General features: G+C 35.5%; 1 pseudogene; it reads left to right on the plus strand.

Annotated features, from left to right (window-relative positions):
• The first annotated feature begins 487 nt into the window (after positions 1 to 487).
• Positions 488 to 3,991, plus strand: LOC142171551 (polcalcin Cup a 4-like; annotated as a pseudogene).
• The last annotated feature ends 2,299 nt before the right edge of the window (positions 3,992 to 6,290 follow it).

The raw sequence follows: 6,290 nt of genomic DNA on the forward strand, positions 1-6,290 counted from the left end.
GGGATAACTTTCTTAAGTACATTAACCATTATTTTTATAAAATTAGCACATTACAGTTTGTTATAATTTTTTCTAAATAAATAAATAACTTATATTATATATTTAAAATAATAATTGATTTTTACTTCCTATTTAAAATTTCTTACATGGTTCAAAGTAATGATTAGATAAACAAACTTTAGTTGATTTGGAACAAAAGATAACTTTTTAAAGTTTTTGCTATTATTCTACGTTTAAAATTTGCACCTTTTATACACCATACAAGTTTGCTTGGTATTATATTTTGTCATCCTACATATTTTTACAACTTCCACAAATACCAAACTGTCACGACCCAAAATTCTCTCCATCAGACCGTGATGGTGCCTAACATTTCACTTGCTAGGCAAGCCAACGTTAGAATAATATTAACCACTTTTTAAACAATTTTTAAATTATTAATAATCAATGAAACAAAAGCGGAAGCAAAGTTTAAAATATAGTGAAATAATCCATAAACACAACGGTGTCTAAATACCATCCCAGAATTGGTGTCACAAGTGCACGAGCTTCTAGAATAATACAAGCAAAGGTCTGAATAAAATAAAGTTGTCTGGAAATAAACACAAAACTAAGTGAAATAGACGGGGACTTCAGAACTGCGGACATCGTGCAGTGATACCTCAAGTCTCCTCTGGTAGCTGAAATCCGAGCAAGTCTATGGTACGTCGCTGGGACCAACTCTGAAATCTGCACAAGAAGTGCAGAGTGTAACCCGCAGTCATAACCAACTCATATATAATAATTGAAGTCAACTCAACAGTCATAACCAATTATCATTTCCATCAATTCAGTTGCAGCGTGCAACCCGCTCTCACAGTATATTCACATTCAATTCTATTGCACCGTGCAACCCGTTCTCACAATATATTCAAGTTTTAATCAAGTCTGTTGCGGCGTGCAACCCGATCCTCCAATATGGACTCTTAATAAGTCTGTTGCGGCGTGCAACCCGATCCTCCAATATAGACATTTCATAAGTCTGTTGCGGCGTGCAACCCGATCCTCCAATATAGACTTTTAATAAGTCTGTTGCGGTGTGCAACCCGATCCTCCAATATATTCATTACAATCAATTCTGTTGCGGCGTGCAACCCGCTCCTCCAACATATTCATTTACCAATTCTTATAGAAGGAATTTCTCCAATAAATGCAACAATTAATATGAAATTATAAGACAACAAGCGTACAATAATGGTGATGTAATCATGAAACAGACAATGTCAAATAGCAAATTATCATAGAAATCAGGGAGAAAATAGGCAGTTTAATATTTAATATGCTAAATGTCAAATAACAATTAAGACACATAATTAAAGTATCATGTAACAATTAATGCAGGAATTCAAGAATTAATATTTGGCAAAGAATAGGAGAGAAACAATTATTATGATAATTAATTCATGATTTAAAATAATTTATGATTTTTCAAGTAATTATGCAAACAATCAATTTGACGACGTATAGACACTCGTCACCTCGCCTATACGTCGTTCACATGCATTTTACATAACAAATAATTTAAGGGTTCTATACCCTCAAGTCAAGGTTAACCACGACACTTACCTCGCTTTGTTAATTCCAATCAATTATTCAACCACAACTTTTTCTTTTACATTTGTCTCCGAAAGCTTCAAATCTATTCACAAATAATTTAATATACTCAATATGAATCATAGGAATTAATTCCATATGAATTTACAAATTTTCCGGATAAAAATCTAAAATTCATTAAAATATTCGGCAATGGGACCCACGTCTCAAATCTAGGGAAAACATATGAAATACAAAAATGATCTTTACAATAAGATTTGTGAATATGATGGCATTTTGAGACACTTCACCATCAGAAATACACCACAACAGAATGGAGTGGCAGAACGCATGAACCGGACTTTGCTGGAGAAGGTTCGGTTATGTTGTCCAATATTGGCTTGGGCAAAGAATTTTGAACTGAAGCAATAACATATGCATGACACCTCATTAATCGTCTACCATCTACCGCTATTGGAGGAAAGACACCATTTGAAAAATAGTATGGAAAATTTGCTGAATATTATAATTTTTTACATGTGTTTGGCTCAATTGCATACTATCATGGGAAAGAGTCAAAATTGGATCTGAGGGCAAAGAAAGCTATATTTATGGGGATTACTTCTGGAGTCAAAGGATACCGATTATGGTTTCCAGAGACAAGAAAAGTTATATTCAGCAGAGATGTTACCTCTGATGAATCTGCCATAACAGATCAGGTGACATTTGAAGATGTCAAACAAACTGATGGTGCTTTAAAGCAGGTGGAGTTTGAGGGAAAATTAATTTTACCAACACAGGGAGAAAACGAGGAAACAATAGAAGATTTTCCCCTGGAAGAAGAGTCAGTGGAAGGGGAGATTCCAACTCAGGAACCCCAACAACAACTTGAATCAATAGCAACCAGCAAGCCAAAAAGAACAATAAAAAAACCTGTTCGTCTCATAGAGACGGTGGCTTGTAAAACCTCAATTGTAGCTGATGGTGTTCCTACCACTTATAAAGACGCAATCCAAAGTCCAGAAGAGGATAAGTGGAGGATTGCCCTGAATGAAGAAATGCAGTGCCTTCATCAGAATTGCACATGAAAATTGGCCAATCTCTCGAAGGGCAAGAAAGCAATTGGGTGCAAATGGGTATTTGCAAAGAAAGAAGGATTTCCTAACCAAGAAGATGTTCGCTACAAAGCAAGATTGGTGGCCAAAGGGTACGCTCAAAAGGAGGGAATTGATTACAATGAGGTATTTTTTCCGGTCATGAAACACTCCTCCATTAGAGTTTTGTTGGCTTTGGTAGCACATTTGAATTTGGAACTAGTTCAGTTAGATGTAAAAACTGCATTGTTACATGGAGACTTGGAAGAGAAAATCTATATGACTCAGCCAGAAGGATTCAAAGTTGCTGAAAAGGAAAATATGGTGTGCAAACTTGAAAAATAGTTGTACAGATTGAAACAATCTTCTAGATAATGGTACAAACGATTTGACAAGTTTATGTTGCGGCAGAAGTATAGAAGAAGCAAATACAATCATTGTGTGTATTTGCGCAAGCTTGAAGACGGATCTTTCATATATCTTCTCCTATACGTTGATGATATGTTGATAGCTTCCAAAAGTCAAGAGGAAATTGAGAAGTTGAAGATTCAACTAAGAAAGGAGTTTGAGATGAAGGATTTAGGTGAGGGGAAAAAAATTCTTGGCATGGAGATAAAAAGAGATAGACATTCAAAAAACTCTATATATCTCAAAAATAATACTTGAAGAAAGTAATAGATCGATTTGGCATAAATGAGAACACGAAGTCGGTTAGCACTCCTCTTGCTGCTCACTTTAAGCTTAGTGTTGCTATGTCGCCGAAGAATGAAGCTGAACGAGAGTATATGTCAAGAGTGCCATATGCGAATGTCGTTGGTAGCTTGATGTATGCAATGGTTTGCACAAGACCTGGTATTTCACATGCTATCGGAGTTGTAAGCAGGTATATGCATGATCCAAGAAAGGAGCGTTGGCAAGCACATGTGAAATGGATTCAACGGTATATTTGTAATACTATATTTGTAAACTCTATATATTTGGTTTTCGCAACAGGTGATGCATTTCAGGCTGCAGATACTGATGGGGATGGATTCATTAATTTTGAGGAGTTCATGAGAGTGCAGAATCTTGAAGGTGGTGTGAATCCAACTGGTATTAAAAGCGCTTTCAAGGCATTTGATTTGGATGGTGATGGTAAAATTAGCGCACAGGAATTGTTGCAGGTTCAGCGAATGCTAGGAGAAAAATGTAGCTTGGAGAATTGCAAGAAATGGTGAAAGGTGTTGATGCCAACAGGGATGGACTTATAGATATGGACGAATTTGTGACCATGATGACGCGCGCCATGAAACTAGTCTAGAGTCAAGAGGGATCGATTCACTCTGTGTAGATTGATTTACTTTCTTCCCATTGCTTTGTTTGCGAATAAAATATCATGTTTACTGATATTGGAGTTCTTATGCTAATTGACTTTCTAAAAGGACTCCCAAGAAAGATATACAGGTTCTATTGTAGAAATATCATTTTAAGTCACGATGATTTTATTCTGAACCAGAAGTGATCCCCTTGACATGCAAAATTAATAGTAAACAAATCTGCCAGTACATTAGTTTGTTAATGTTTATTGGCCTTAGCAACCGAAAACACAGTGTGAAATCAGGAGCCATAACAATATTAATTTCCTGCTAATGCAAATAAAGCTGGTCAACTAGGAAAGTAAAAAAATATATATGGGGAAATTGCGCGGAAACACAGTGGAAGGATAAGCAGAACTTGATTCTAAGATCAAGTTGCACCATTTTGGTGAAGTGAGATTCTGATTGCGTCATTGTTCATGCTTAAAAAGGTATTCTAGAAAGATTCTATTGTTAATTTACTTCCTATAATTGTAGTCGGAATAAATTTAAGATCATTTGGAATAGATTTGAGATGGTTTGATCTAATTGCATTGTAATTTCGAAGAACAATTTGTTGCACTTATCAATTATGTCAATTGGATAGATTTCGACAATTTAATAGATATGTCGAATACAAATAACAAAAAGTCATATAATAGAGTTTGGTAAACAATCACAAAGTCATGCCAACACTAACTTGTTCAGCAATTGCATTTGCTGAATTATCATCCTTGTATGATTGTTCTTCTTCTTCTTTGGCTCTCTACACGGACTATTGTAGTGACCCTTTTTTATCGCAATTCCAACAAGTAATGTCTTTGCGATTCTTGGTGTGATGACCCAAAATGTCATCTTTAAATTTAATGATTAATTATGTGATCTAAGCACTATTTACCATTACATGACTTGAGTGTGCAGTCCGTATAAAAAATTTCGGAAAAGTTTTCAGGTGAAAAATGGATTAAAATGTGAATTAGAGCTTTAAAACTCAACTGAGTTGACTTTGGTCAACATTTTGAGCAAACAGACTCGGATCAGTATTTTGACAATTTTGGTAGGTCTGTATCGTGATTTGGGACTTAGGTGTATGCCCGGAATCAAATTCTGAGGTCCCTAGCCAGAGATATGGAATTTTGATGAAAAATTAAAAGTTTAAGTTCAAATAGTGACCGGATGTCAAATTATGTGCAAACGATCCCGGAATAGAATTTTGATGATTCCAACAGCTCCGTATGGTGATTTTGGACTTAGGAGCGTGATCGGAATTTTATTTGGAAGTCCGTAGTAGAATTAGGCTTGAAATGCCGAAAGTTAAATTTTTGGGAAGTTTGACCGAGGGGTTGACTTTTTTATATCGGATCCGATTCTGAAAATTTTCATAGCTCAGTTATGTCATTTATGACTTGTGTGCAAAATTTGAAGTCATTCCGAATTGATTTGATATGTTTCGACACAAGATATAGAATTTGAAAATTCAGAGTTCATTGATTTTGATTTGAGGTGCAATTCGTCGTTTTGATGTTGTTTGATGTAGTTTGAAGCCTCGACTAAGTTTGTATGGTATTTTGGGATATGTTGGAATAATTGGTTAAGGTCCCGAGGGTCTCGGGTGGATTTCGGAAGGTAAACGGAATGGATTTCGGACAAAGAGTGCTGGAAATTTCTGTTGCAGAAATTTCTGTTGCAGAAATTCCGTGCGTGGAGCCAACTTTGTAAGCTTATATCACGCATTTCATAAGGAATCAGAAATTATACAAAACATGAAAGTTGTAGTCGTATGATTATAGGTTCCAGAAAGTTAAACTATGCATTATTTGGACATTTTTACAGAACGTTATGACGGATTGAACGAAGGCTGGTAGAGCAGTTGCGCCAGAAATTTCGCCAGAAATTCTGATGCATGCAGCCGACTTTGGGAGCTTATATCTCGCAATGCATAAGGAATTCGAATAATTGTAAAATACAAAAGTTGTGCTTGGTGGATTCTAGTTTCCAGAAAGTTAAACCATTTATCATTTGGACATTTGTACATAAATTTATGATCAATTGAAGTAAGACTGGTAGAGCTATTTCTGGTAGACTTTTAGTGACGAAAAATGGACTTTTATTAACGGATTGGCAGAAACTTAAGGACCAAAAATGCTCATTTCATTCATTTCGTTTTGGATTTTTGGGGCACGATTTTGGTCGATATTTGGGCGATTTTCACGGGAAAACATTGGGGTAAGTGTTCCTTATCCTATATTGATTATATTTCATGATTCCATACTCATTTACATCATGAATC

Source organism: Nicotiana tabacum, chromosome 17 (assembly GCF_000715075.1).
Source record: "Nicotiana tabacum cultivar K326 chromosome 17, ASM71507v2, whole genome shotgun sequence".
Classification (NCBI taxonomy): Eukaryota; Viridiplantae; Streptophyta; class Magnoliopsida; order Solanales; family Solanaceae; genus Nicotiana; species Nicotiana tabacum.